This window comes from Castanea sativa, chromosome 12 (assembly GCF_040712315.1).
Source record: "Castanea sativa cultivar Marrone di Chiusa Pesio chromosome 12, ASM4071231v1".
Taxonomy (NCBI): Eukaryota; Viridiplantae; Streptophyta; class Magnoliopsida; order Fagales; family Fagaceae; genus Castanea; species Castanea sativa.
In genome coordinates, this window is record NC_134024.1 from 20,175,904 (window position 1) to 20,189,516 (window position 13,613).

The following is a 13,613-nucleotide window of genomic DNA, read 5'->3' on the forward strand; positions in this document are numbered from 1 at the left end:
TAAGGCAGTAGAACCATCCAAGTAGTTATATCAAAATAGATCAAAGATATTAAAGCACAATTGTGTTATTGAAAGTACTTTAAAATACTTATAGCAGTAGCAGTAGTTACAAGATTACAATAATCAACAGGATAGTAGTACAAGGCTTGAAAGCTAGTCCTGGTTCTAGTTACAAGCTTTGTGGAAGTAGTGAGATATTTTGATCTAAGGGAAGTCCTAAAGAGAGTTCTAAAGGAGAACCTAAGAGAGAATTATGAATAGCAATGAGGGACAACCCCCCTTATATAGGTAAATAAAGCAGTGAATAGTGACATTTTCCACTATTCTTATCAGGACCCGTGAGGGGCAGCAGGGGCGCATAAATCCAAAGCTTATCAATTTGGCTTTTGTGCCGAAAGTATTGTGGCAATTCTTGCTAAAAAGCAGTCAATAAAGGAGTTATAGCAGCATTAGTGGAGACAACTTTGGTAACGGCATCAGATAAGACAATCGTAATTCTTTTCACTATAAGTGAATATATTTGAGTGAGCTGGACAAGTAGGAACATTTAAAGCCATCAATGGAGTGTCAGAGGAGCCGGAGAAGTCAACAAAAGAAGTCAAACATTATGGTAGTCAATCAAAGCATCATTCAAGGGTAAAGTAATAGTAGCAGTAGGTAATTAATAAAACTTTTCCCTTGAATAATGAAGCAATTTTGGCCGTTATGCAAGCCAAAAAAATAGTAAGATCATCATCATGCTCCTAGATCAGGAGTATTTTATTCATCGTATTCTTCATCATGTCTAACCCAATATTTTGGATAAGGTTGGGGGTATGGATAATAAGGACTTTCTGCAACAGAGCCTTCTTCATTAGAATTTCTATTAGCAGAATCCTTTTCTTCTCTAATCTTTTTTTCGAGAAGAGCATACAGAGCTTCCTTGCTTAGATCATTATAAGAATCCTTAGGCACTTTGGAGGATGAAGTAGATGGTGTAATGTCAGCATGAGCCAAATGCGTTGGAGAATGCTGCTTAGGCAGAGGCATAAGAGACATTCTTTTGTAAACATTATCCATGATTTGTGGAACATAACCAAATTTATCCCACCATTTAACATACCAATGTCTAGTAAGGATATCATCTTCTTTTTTGTATTGCCATTTTAAAATCCAAGGGATTCTGAAGTGTTTAACAAAATGGAGAAGAGCAGGAAACTTGGCATTATGAGCATTTGTCTAAAGGTTTTATCAAAAGACTTGAAGCAGTCTAAAAGTGGTTTGGGGAAAATATCAATATCAGGACTAACTTTTGGGGAAAACATTTTTCTATTTCTAAAACTCATGAAAAATGTTGCTTGTTTTCTAGAAAAAATATTAATGCTAGCCTTACTATGTCTGATTATAGATGGTACCAAGATGTGTTTATTTCCAGAGTAATGCTCCAGAAAGATTTCATGAAGCCTTATTGGAAAGAGAGGTTTATTGATGGTCTGCCTCCTATCTTTGCTCATAAGGTAAAAAATGAATTAATTGGTAAAAATGATTCTATTGACTATGATAATTTAACTTATGGTGATATTTTTAGGACTATTAAAAAACTTGGAATTAACATGTGTAATGATGAAAATTTGTTAAAACAACAATTAAAAAAGAAGAAAAAAGCTAAATATGAAATGGGTAATTTCTGTGAACAATATGGTTTACCTCCTATTGCCCCTTCTAGGCGAAAAGGAAAAAGTAAACATGATAAAGTTTACAAAAGTTATTCCCATAAAAAGCATAAAAGATACAGAACCAATTTTGTTAAACCCAATGATTTTTATGCTAAAAAGAAATCTGCTTTCAAAAAACATGATAAACAAACATCAGGTAAAGGTAAACGCTTTAACTATGGCAAATTTGGTCATTTTAGTAAAGACTGTAACCAGAAGCCTGGTAAATTGAAATATAAATTAAATTTGCTAAACATTAATGATGATGATCAAAATGAACTGTTTCAAATACTTGAATCTACTGCTTTGACTGATTCATTTGAATAGGATTTCTCCTCCTTATCTGACTCTAATTACCATTCTTGTAGTGATACTTCTAATACTCCCAATTTTAAACTTAGATGTAGAGGTTCATGCTGTAATGTTATTAAATCTATTAACATGTTAACTAAAGAAGAACAACAAGACAATTTGTTGTTAACCATGATAAGTAAAATTGAAAATCCTATTTTGCAAAAAGAATTTCTTGATAAGTTTAAACAAAACTTAACAAGAGATAAAAATTTTAAAAAACCTAAATCTAACATAAGTTTCAAAGAAACTTTGGAAAGATTTAATAAAAACAAAACCAAAGAGATAACTGTTAATGATCTTCAACATGAAATTGCAACTGTTAAACAAGAAACAATCTAGTTAAAAAATGAGGTAAAAGCTATAAAAAAATGATAATGTTGATCTTAAACAAGAATTGTTAATTCTAAAAATTGATAAAAACATGGATAAACATCAATCTAATAATGATGAGCAAGAAGATGGAGATGAATCCACTCAACAAGCTCCTCCTTCTAGTAATGTTTCTGACAATGTTTTGGTTAATTTAATTGGTAATCAACTTTCTCTTGTTAAACATATTATGCTTCCAAAATGGTTTACTAAAGTCAAAATTGTTGTTTCACATGATTATGCTTTCAATACTATTGCTATGATTGATTCTGGTGCTGATGTCAACTATATTCAAGAAGGATTAATCCCTTCTAAATATTTCGAAAAATCTACTGAAAGATTGGTTTCTGCTAATGGCACCCAAAAGAAAATAAAATATGAACTGAGTAAAGCTCATGTTTGCCATGAAAATGTTTGTGCTTGTTAAAAATATGACTAATAAAGTGATTCTTGGTCTGCCTTTTATTGCTATCTATATCCTTTCTTTGTTGAAGATGATGGTATTACTATTGATCCCTTTGGACAGAAAGTAAAATTCAAATTCTGCTCTAAGTTTGAAATCCATAATGATGATGCTTTTAATGTTTTTCATGCTAAAGTTAAACATCTTAACTTCCTTAAGCAGGAAGTTAGATACAAGAAAATTGCTGAACAACTTTCTGACAACTTATTAAAATCCAAAATCAATAATTTTCATAAAGTCTTGATGAATGATGATTGCTCCTATATTTCTAATGCTTTTTGGCATAGAAAGAAACATATTATTGACTTACCCTATGTTAAAAACTTTAGTAAAAAACATATTCCTATTCAAACGAATGTTGCACTTCAAATAGGAACTCCTAGTCCTGTCATTAATCGTAAACTTTTGACCAACCCCTTAGAATGGGCCAAGTACCCTATCACCAATGTCCAGACCAAGCTTTTCCACTATCCTAATACTTCCAAGTTTGATCATTACCATTCTAGAGCCTGTTGTCCTACACAACTAATTTATACTATATTATGGGCGTCCAAAATTGACTTTCAAAATATTTTCATTTACTTTAATATGTTTTCTCTCGCTTGGCAGGGAAAAGAAAATATTAACAATACCACTAATAAGTGGAATATAATGCCTTCTTCAGCAGAGAAGAAGAACAAGGGGAAAGCACCGGCAGAGGGCTATCCTCAAGACAAAAGGCTCCCAGCAAAACAACCTTTTGTTATGCATGAAGGCGCATCTTTTGGGATAAAACCTAGTGGTGCAACATCCTTTCAAGAATTTGTCCCAGAAAGGAGACATATTCCAGTGGTGATATAATATTAACTCTGTAGGAGGTATTGTCCAAAGAATTGCAATTCCATAATGGAGTCTATAGTGAATTACCAGACTCCATCAAATTCATTCTTGATAACCTGCAAGTTGCTTTCTTATTAAACTGCAATACCCTTCTCAAGAAGACTATGAGAGCACTTGAAATTCACCTTGTTAACCATACTGCTCAAAATGAGGCTTGCACAAGTCATCTTGCTGACCTTACTACTCAAAATGAGGCTTGCACAGGTCATCTTCCTGACCTTACTACTCAAAATGAGGCTTGCATAGGTCATCTTCCTGACCTTACTACTCAAAATGAGGCTTATGCCGATTACCTTGTTGACTACTTTGTTAACTCCAAGGCTCATAGGAGCCATTCTACTAAACCAAATATTGCAACCCTCATTAGTCAACTCTTTAGCAAAGAGGAAATTCATTCAATGGATAAAAAGACTATAAGGGGTACTGATTATGCCAGATTAAGTCTTAAGACCCAATCTTTGCTAAAAAGTGTTGTTGCCAACTTGCTTGCAGAAGTACAATCTTGTATTTTTGAAAGCAAGGCTATGACCAAAGATCTTGATCTTTGGCTCGAATATTTCAAAACTCTTGTTACAATCACCCCTGATCTTTATTGAATCTGATGGTCCCAGTAATGCTTACATGAAAAAGAAATGGGGAAAATACTTTGGGAGTAGTTTCAGAGTTCATGAAATGGGCCATCCTTTCCCCGGCCTTTTGATCAATTATGAAGATGGTTTAGATGATGATCCCTCCTGGCTATCTCAAATGTTTGAATTTGCCTTTATTAGACTCATAAGATTAACAAGTCATGCCCAGATTAGCCAATTTCCTAATCTTATTCAAAAAGCTGTTACAAATGTTGAAAGTCCTTATGTTTCAATCCGATGCTAGAGCACTTTACCTAAATGGGAAAAGATTTGTTGGATGAATGTTCAACCCTCTAAGCATCTTGTTCTCATTAATGGTTATAACTACCAAGGACAATGGTATGAAGGTAATTCTTATGTTTCCTATAAACGTCCCTATGCACTTGCTGAGTGCTGGAGAAGTTATTTTAATAATAAAATTCAAGATGTCAACCAAGAATTATGGAAAGATTACCACTTCTTTGGATGTACAGATAGAATTTCTGTTTTTGTAAATAAATCGTATGCTTCAGCTGTTCGCCATCTACAATGGACTGAACATGATGACCCAAGAATATTTCTCACAAGAGATCCTGTTTATGAACCATTGTTTTATTGTGGCTTCTGCAACTAGTATGTCACTTATCATGAACATGATTGTGATGATGAATGGGATACTTATCCGGCACAAGATCCTAATAATGGATACCCATCTGATGCTCCCTCTACTAATTGAAGACTCTCTACTTGTCCGGTCTGCATAAAAGGCCAATTCTAAAATACTTTTCCAAGAGAAAATGATTACTATTTCCTTACCCCCTGTTTCACCCCCTATTTCACTCATCAATGATGCTTCCTTGACTACTTTTGATACCACCATTATTACATCAATGTTCCAACTTGACCGACTAGCACAAAGGCCAACATATGAAGATATATTCACCTATAGACCAAGTCTCCTTTGTTGACTACTTTTGGCTCATCATGCCAATCTTTACAATATTCACCTAAGGTTAAGATATTCACTATTGCCTTACCTGATTATATATATAACCGAAATCCCTTAAGCTCTCACAATTTTCCACATCAGTACAATATTTAAATAAAATTATCATTTTATTTAAATAAAATTATTTTTGTTTAGTCCAAACTTAACAAGGAGTGAAATTCTATCTCTTTAACAGTTCAACTTAAACTCAAGCTCTTCATTATAATAATTTTGTTTAATCAAAACTTAACAAGAAGTGAAACTCTATCTCTCTAATAAGTTCAACTTAAACTCGAACTCAAACGTTGATAATTTATATAAAAACAAAAATTCTGATAGGACTCAAAAAGGAAAAGAAAAAAAGAGACTTACATTGAAAATAGGACTAAAAAAGAAAAAAAAAAAAAAAAGATACTCACAATGAAAAAAAAAAACTCACGTTAGATTAAGAAAAAGAAAGAAATTTGTATTTGATATGTTATATATAAATTTGTTGAATTTGGTTTGGTTTTGAAGTAGAGCTTGGGGACTCTATAAATTTTGAAATTTTAAATCTTGGAGCTTTTGGTATTTGTGTCTCAGTAGGTTGATCTTAATTCTCCACCTTAAATGCTTTTTATTCAGGTTCATGTTATTTTTTGTTTTCTTATTAAAAGCTATGATTTTTGGTTGATTAATTATTTGTTTGGATTAATTTCAATTAATTATTTTTTTGGATTCAACATAAAAGATAATGGAATTAGGTATTATAATTTTGATATTGTTCCATGTTTTAAAATGTCTATATTGTTATTACTACGAGAAAGTCATATTGCTACTCAAATTTGAAACTTGGTGTGTTTTCCTCATATCATGGTCTTTGTTTATATATTTGTAGTTTATATTAGTTTTGAGTATGTGTGTGTGTATATAATTATTGAGAGTTTTACTTTATTAATTTAAAAATTGTAAATTGCTTTGTAGGTTTCGGTAACTATGCACTTGCAACTCTGTAACGTTTAATATTAGACAACACTTCTAATCTATGGAAAAGTATTGATGATGCGAAGAAAATCAGTAGGCTGGATGTTTCAGACTTGAAAGAACTACTAGCTGTCTTGGTGGCCTGAAATAGGAAGAAAGGCAATCAAAGGTGACCGGGGTTGTCGGCCAAGAACCCTCTGATGGCAAAGTTAGTTTTCTCTCTATAATTTTGGAGTTCCAACTTTTTAGGAAAATGTCAGAAAAAAACCCTTTGTTATGTCTGAATAAGCATTTATATAGCGCCCTAAAGACAATTATCAAACTCATAACCTCCCCTAGATTTGAGGAGGCGTGAGGGTTCAAGGATCACTTCCATAACTACTTAAGAGTTACGTTTTTCTCACGTAACGGTCACTGAAAATTATGCATGTAATAAGGAGCCGTAGCACACACTCAGGAATTTTTTCTAAGTGCCAAAGGTTCGTCCAGAGGTCCTCCTATCGTTCCCCTAGGGATGCCCTTACCCAGGACGAGGTTGATGGCTCCCTCGGACGAGATGGTGAAGTTTGGTAACACTTGACCAGGCGAACCTCGTCCAAGCATCCTGCTAAAAAGGCGAGTTTGTTAAAGACGAGGTTCTTACATCATTTGCTTTCCTGGCCTTGTCCTGGTCGACCTCCATGGATGATGCTGGAGTGGTATTTTATCGTACCTCATCAGTTGCCCCTTGTCTATGGGTCGTCTAGGACGTGTATCAACTGACGTCATCGTTTGGACGCTTGTCTTTATGAGCTGTTATGTATGCCACGTGTCGCAGTTTCGTTGGTAATTTGTCATGTTGATTTAATTTTTCGAGGGAAGTGCCACGTGGTGTGTTCTAGTTGGTTACGTAATTCGAGACACCATTTTTCAACACCTATAAATAGTGGAATTCCTTCTGTACCCTTTGCATTTTCTCAAATTTTCTTTTTTGACATCCTTGTCTTAGCGCCTTATCTAGAAGTTTTCCAACGTCCTTAGTTTTCCACCGTCTAGAGCCAGGTATCTTCTTTACACTCGTCTTTAGGTTTTCCTTAAGTTTTCAAGATGTCTGAAATTGTCGTATCTTCGTCTAGTAATAGTGTCGAAATACCACGGACGAGAAGTCCTTCAAGAAGAACTTAGGATGAGAACAGCGTCTGGGTATGGGGCTAGTCCATCGAGTGCTCCCCCGTCTGTTCCTCAAGACAAGGTAGAAACCATTTATAGTTATGCTGTGGGAGTCCCTTCTAAGACGGACGACAAGAAGTTAGAGTCTCTTAAGAGTTGGTATTAGATCCCAGAGGAGCTGAATCCTAGGTTGGCCGTCCGAGAAGAATGGTGCTGCCAACCTCGTTTTGGTGTAGGAGTTTATGAGGCCTATCTTTTAGAAGGTCTTAGGTTGCCCCTTAACTCTCTTGCTAGGGAGCTACTCACTAGGTTAGGTTTAGGGTTGTGTTAATTTGACCCCAATGCGTGGAGATTAGTCGTCTCTATGCAAATTTTGTGGAGAGAGGTGTTTGAAGGGGACGTCCCCTCACTATGGACGAGTTCCTTTTTTGTTACAAACCTTCTAAAATTAGTCAATCCTATGGTTTTTATCAATTTACAGCCAGAGGGAGAAATTGTAGAATTATTAAGTCTTTGGTCACGTCAGATAGGAACTGGAAGACAGAGTTTTTCTTCGTCTCAGGTTTCTGGGCAAGACACCCTATTGAGGCTGGCTGGGATCCATTTGCCCCTTATACTGGAGAGTTAGGGAACCTTCGTCCTGAAGGTATGTTTATTACTATGCATTTCCCTTGTTGCATGTCAGTTTATAATCGTTTTAACTCTTTAACTCTTTCTTGCAAGCGTTAGACAACCATCCTTGAACAAGTTCTACCTTGGACGCTTGCAAAAGACTCATCTTCACCCTGAAAGGGATTTCCATTCCTTGGTTACTCTTCAACGCCTCGCTACTTGGGGATTTGGTCTTGAGTCTTTTCTTAAAGCCACAGCCCACGAGCGCACAGTCCGTAGACATAAGTTTTTACTTTTAGTAATCCCTTGCCTTTTTTAGAAGTGATTCTAACAAAGTTCTCTGCAGGAATGGCTACCATGAAAGAGAACAATGGGAAGGAGATAGTGGACGAGTTTGTAGGGTCAGAGGTTCAGCCTCAGCCTCGTCCTGGCCTCGGGGAGTCTCAGCCTCGTCCTATCCTCGAGGAATCATAGCCTCGTCTTTCCACTGGGGATAAAAGGAAGAGCTTGCCCAAGGATCTAAATTTGGAAGATCTTCCAAGTCGTCGAGGGCATAAGAAGGCAAAGCATAGGTCGTCTAAGCCCGAGATTGTTAAGCCAAGCACTACCCTCCTTGTCTCCCTTGCTTCTCCAGTCCAAGTCCTTAACGTGTAAATGCTTGAGCCTGTTGGTGTCACCCCTTCAAAGGTCATCACTCCTGCCCCATCTCAGCCTCATCCTAAGGTTCCTATGAATATAATTGAGAATGAGGACTTAGCTTGGGAGAGGTTTGAAAAATTTGTGACTGAGGAGGACGTGGCTGCTTGCTATGATATGTCCTTAAAGGAATTTGAGCACTCTGCTGTCCATGACCTCTTCAAGGTATGTAATTCTATGTTTTACCTTGACCTATCATTTTACTATAGCCATTGTTTTATTTTTCATTGGACTTTTAATCGTTTGCATAGGCCATGTCAAAGTTCATAGCAGCGTCCAAACAAGCCACAGAGATAGACAAAGAAAGGGCCAAGCTTGAGACGAAGCTACGGTAGGTTAAGGATGAGTGTAGAAACTAGGCTGAGGTAGCGGGCAAGGCTACGGACGAGGTTAAGGAGCTGAAAAATCTCGTCGAGGAGCTGAGGGCCCCCTCCGTTTGAAGACGAGATTTTTAACTTAAGTGTTTATTTGTTTGTTTCTCTTTGATTTGGTCTATTCTTTTTAGGACCTTTATTAAAATGTATTAGAAAAAAATTCTCTCGTCCATCATACTTTGGATGAGCTTATTAACAATTGCCTTTTAAGGCTTACTATGTAAGGGTTTTTGGACGGTAGTCGCCTACCCTTTTTAAACTTTAATGAATGTCTATTTTCATCTATTATTGTTATTTCATGGACGAGTTTACCCCCTGTATCACTGGTGTTATTGAGATTTGCATACTTTTATTAGAGGGTCGTCCATATTTTTTTCTTATGGACAGTGTTAGTGTTAGGATTTGTGCCCTTAAATCCTATTGTATGATGCTATGTATGATATTATGTATGACATTATGTATGACATGATGTATGACTTAATATTGTGTTTGATAAAGTTATTTTATTATTATCTAAAATAATGGTAACATGAATATGGGACATTATCATATAGTCCATGAGATGCATTGTATGTGATTTATGTGAAAAGTCACAGAAGATGTAAATCACAAGTTCTTTGTAAACTCAGAATTTATAGTTCATAGTCGGTGATGAAATTGGGCATTTCATCTGCGAAGACTATAACGTGTTAACTAAGATGATTTGTCTTGATCATGGAAGTGGAGACTCCTAGTTGATATGTTGATATGTTTTAAGAGTTAAGACATATTGAACAGGACCGCTGTGAGATTTATTATTCTCCTAATAACTGTCAAATGAATAATAAATCTCACGACTTCTATTTGCATGAACTCTTAATCCTGAGAGAATAATGGACCTGATCATGAAGTGTAGGTTGCTTTGATATATCAGGAGTGAGATCTGAAGTGACGGTCAAAACCTCAGTATGTTGGGTAGCCACATTTAGTGTTGATGGAACATATATTCTCAAGATGGAATTCATAGTCTCTTGATGGAGATATAAAATATTCCCTTGAGATAAGTTTAATGGTTTTAGTTATTCAGAGAGTTAGGTCTAACCACTTTAGTAAGAAATTACTAAAGTATATATTTATGAAATTGGATTTCATAAATATATAATGAATAACTTGAAAGAATTAAACTGGGTACTCAAGGATAAGATGTAGTAATTTACAAAGTGGCAGTCTACATTTATGACTTTGTGTTACTACGAATATTTTATGAAGGGGTTACGTGTATAATAAAGTCTTGGGATATAATTTATTAATAAGGCCTAGAGTGCAATTATATTTATATAGTGGTATTAAATATAATTAATGGTAACTTTGGACTTGTCAAGAGTTGACAGAAAAGCCCAAGGCCTATTGGAGCTAGTGTCTTATTGGTCCCTGTTGGTCCCACTCCAAGCCACACACTAAAGCCCAATTGGAAAGGCCCAATAGGCCAGCCCAATTAGATAATCAGTTAGTTATAAAGGGAGAAACATACAGAATTTTTATCATAAGTGAAAAAAAGAAATAAAAAACGATGTGTGAGAGAGTGTGAGACACACTTTCATTCTCCCTTTGAAAAACTGATTGAGAGACCACACATCTTGGGCGTAAAGTGGAATTGGAGTGAAGATTAAGAGTGTTCCCAAGTGCTTCTAATCTTTGTTTTGAATTTCCCCACACCAAGGTACGCCATCTTGTTCTTAAATTCTGAAATTTACATAGTGCATGTTATCAATCATGAATGTAATAGATCATAGTTCGTTGCTTCCACTATGTGTTTTGTATGAGATACAAAACCAGAATTTTTCCTTCAGTTAGAAGTTCGTCCAAGTGCTTTTTCTATGGACGATGCATGAGGTTTGTCCTCTGTGGTCGTCCTATTTGCGTATGGATGATTCAAGATAGCAATGATGGTCTTGTCAGACTTTTGCCTCATCCATGGGCTTGGCATTTGCCTTTTGTCAAAGACGCTTCTAGTGTTTGACTCATCCTAGAACACCTGAGCATCTTTGTCAGATGCTAGTCCTTGGACTAGTAGTGCTTCACTGTATAGCTTTTTATGCCTTAGCTTATTTTTCTTTACTTTATCCTCGTCTTGAGGAAAGCTTATAAACGTTACATCCCTGCGTCCAAAGATTTTCATTTGTCTTAGGGTTTTGCCCCCCTTGTGGGTATTTTTATGGAAGTTAGATTTATGCATAAAATACACTGGAAATCCAAACCATATCATTATATAAACATTGTTCACAAATATGGCACCTGCTTAGAAGCTAACGCCTTATGAAAGTACTTAGGAAAATATTTAACCTCGTCTTTCACAAACTTGTCTGTAGACGGTGCAAAAGTTTAAAAACTATTGCACTTTTTATTCTTAATACACACCATAGTAGTAATAAAAACACAACAGTAAATATTAGGAAACACCATAGTTGTGACCTCGCCCATATCTGTAATTTTGTCCTTGGTGGATCTCGTCCAAGCCCATTATTGATAGTACCTCCTCAGATGTTCCACATTCCATGGATGCTCTAACTTTCGTCCGCCCAGAGCTTCCAAGTAGTACGACCCCTGTCTCTTGCAGTTGATTACCCTATATGGTCCTTCCCAATTGGGTCCCAATTTTCCATGAGTTGGGTTTCTAGTTGCCAAGGAGACTCTTTTGAGAACGAGGTCCCCAACGCTAAAGCGCCTGGGTTTCACCATGGTAGCATGCTGTCTAGCCATAAGATTCTTGTATCTTGCTGTCCTTTGCCCCGCATCCATCCTTACCTTGTCAATGAGATCAAAATCAAGATGAAGTTGTTTCTCATTTTCACTCTCCTGATACTTCATCACTTGATGGTTAGCCATATGAACTTCTGCTGGTATGACTGCTTCACTTCCATAGGCTAGCTTAAAGGGGGTTTCTCTTGTCGGGGTTCTCACAATCATCTTGTAGGCCCAAAGAACACTTGGTAACTCGTCTGTCCATATCCCTTTTGCCCCCTTGAGTCGAGTCTTGATGATTTTCAGTAGGGATCGGTTCGCCACTTCCACTTGTCCGTTCGCCTGTGGGTGGGAGGGTGAGGAATAATGATTCTCGATTCTGAAGTGTTCACAAAAGTTCCTGAAAGGTGCATTGTCAAACTGTCGTCCGTTGTCAGATACTAGTACCCTAGGTACTCCGAACCTGCATAGAATATTCTTCCAAACAAAATTCTTAATGTTTTGCTGAGTGATTTTTGCAAGAGGTTCAGCCTCCACCCACTTGGTAAAGTAATCAATCCCTACTACTAAAAACTTCATTTGTCTGGTTTCCGTGGGGAAAGGACCTAGGATATCTAGTCCCCATTGCGCAAAGGGCCACGGGGCCATCATTGGAGTCTAGTACTCTGACGGTTGCCTAGGGATGTTGCTATAGCGCTGACACTGGTCACAGACTTTGACATAAGCTTTGGCATCTACTTGTATTGTAGGCCAGTAGTAACCTGCACGGACGATTTTATGGACTAACGATCTTGCTCTTAAGTGATTCCCACACACTCCTTCATGAACCTCCCTCAAAACATAGTTTGACTCGTCCGGAGCCAGGCACCTTAGGTAGGGCTAGGAAAAGCCTCGCTTGTATAGTGCTTCGTTTATGAGGACGTACTTGGCTGCCTTGACCCTCAGCTTCCTAGCCTCGTCCTTGTCTTCTAGAAGCCTTCCATCCTTAAGGTAAATTATTATTGGACTCATCCAATTTTCTCCTCCTTCTATTTGCTATATATCTGGAAGGTCTATGATGGGCATGTATTGGACTTTGTCGTACTCATCCGTAACTCCTCCTGCCGAAACTGCTTTTGCCAAGGGATCTGCTTCCATATTTTCCTCCCTAAGGAGTTGAACAAAACTTATTTCAGAAAACTTTCGTAAAAGCCGTTTCACTTTGCTGAGGTATTTATTCATCCGATCTTCCTTAGCATCACACATTCCATTCACTTGGTTGATGACTAGCTGAGAATCTCCTTTGACTATTATTGACTCTGCTGCTAGGGACTTAGCCAATTCCAGCTCTTTGAGTAGAGCTTCATACTCAACCTCGTTCTTGGTGGTTTGGTACTATAGACAGGCTGCATACTCCAACTTATCACCCTTTGGGGACTTGAGTATGACTCCAATTCCTCCTACATATTGTGTGGACGATTCGTCTACATTGATAACCCACCTTTCAACTCCCTCATCTTTGTCTAGCTCGTCCTGGCTAGGGGTGAACTCTGCAATGAAATCCGCCAACGCCTTTGCCTTTATTGCGCTTCTTGGCTGGTATCTGACATCAAATTCACTAAGTTCCACTGTCCATTGAATCAGTCATCCAGTAGATTCCAACTTGTTCATTGCTTTCTTTAGGGGATGGTTTGTTAGGACGTTGATAACATGAGATTGGAAATAATGCCTCAGCTTCCTGGAGGTCGTGATCAAGGCATAGGC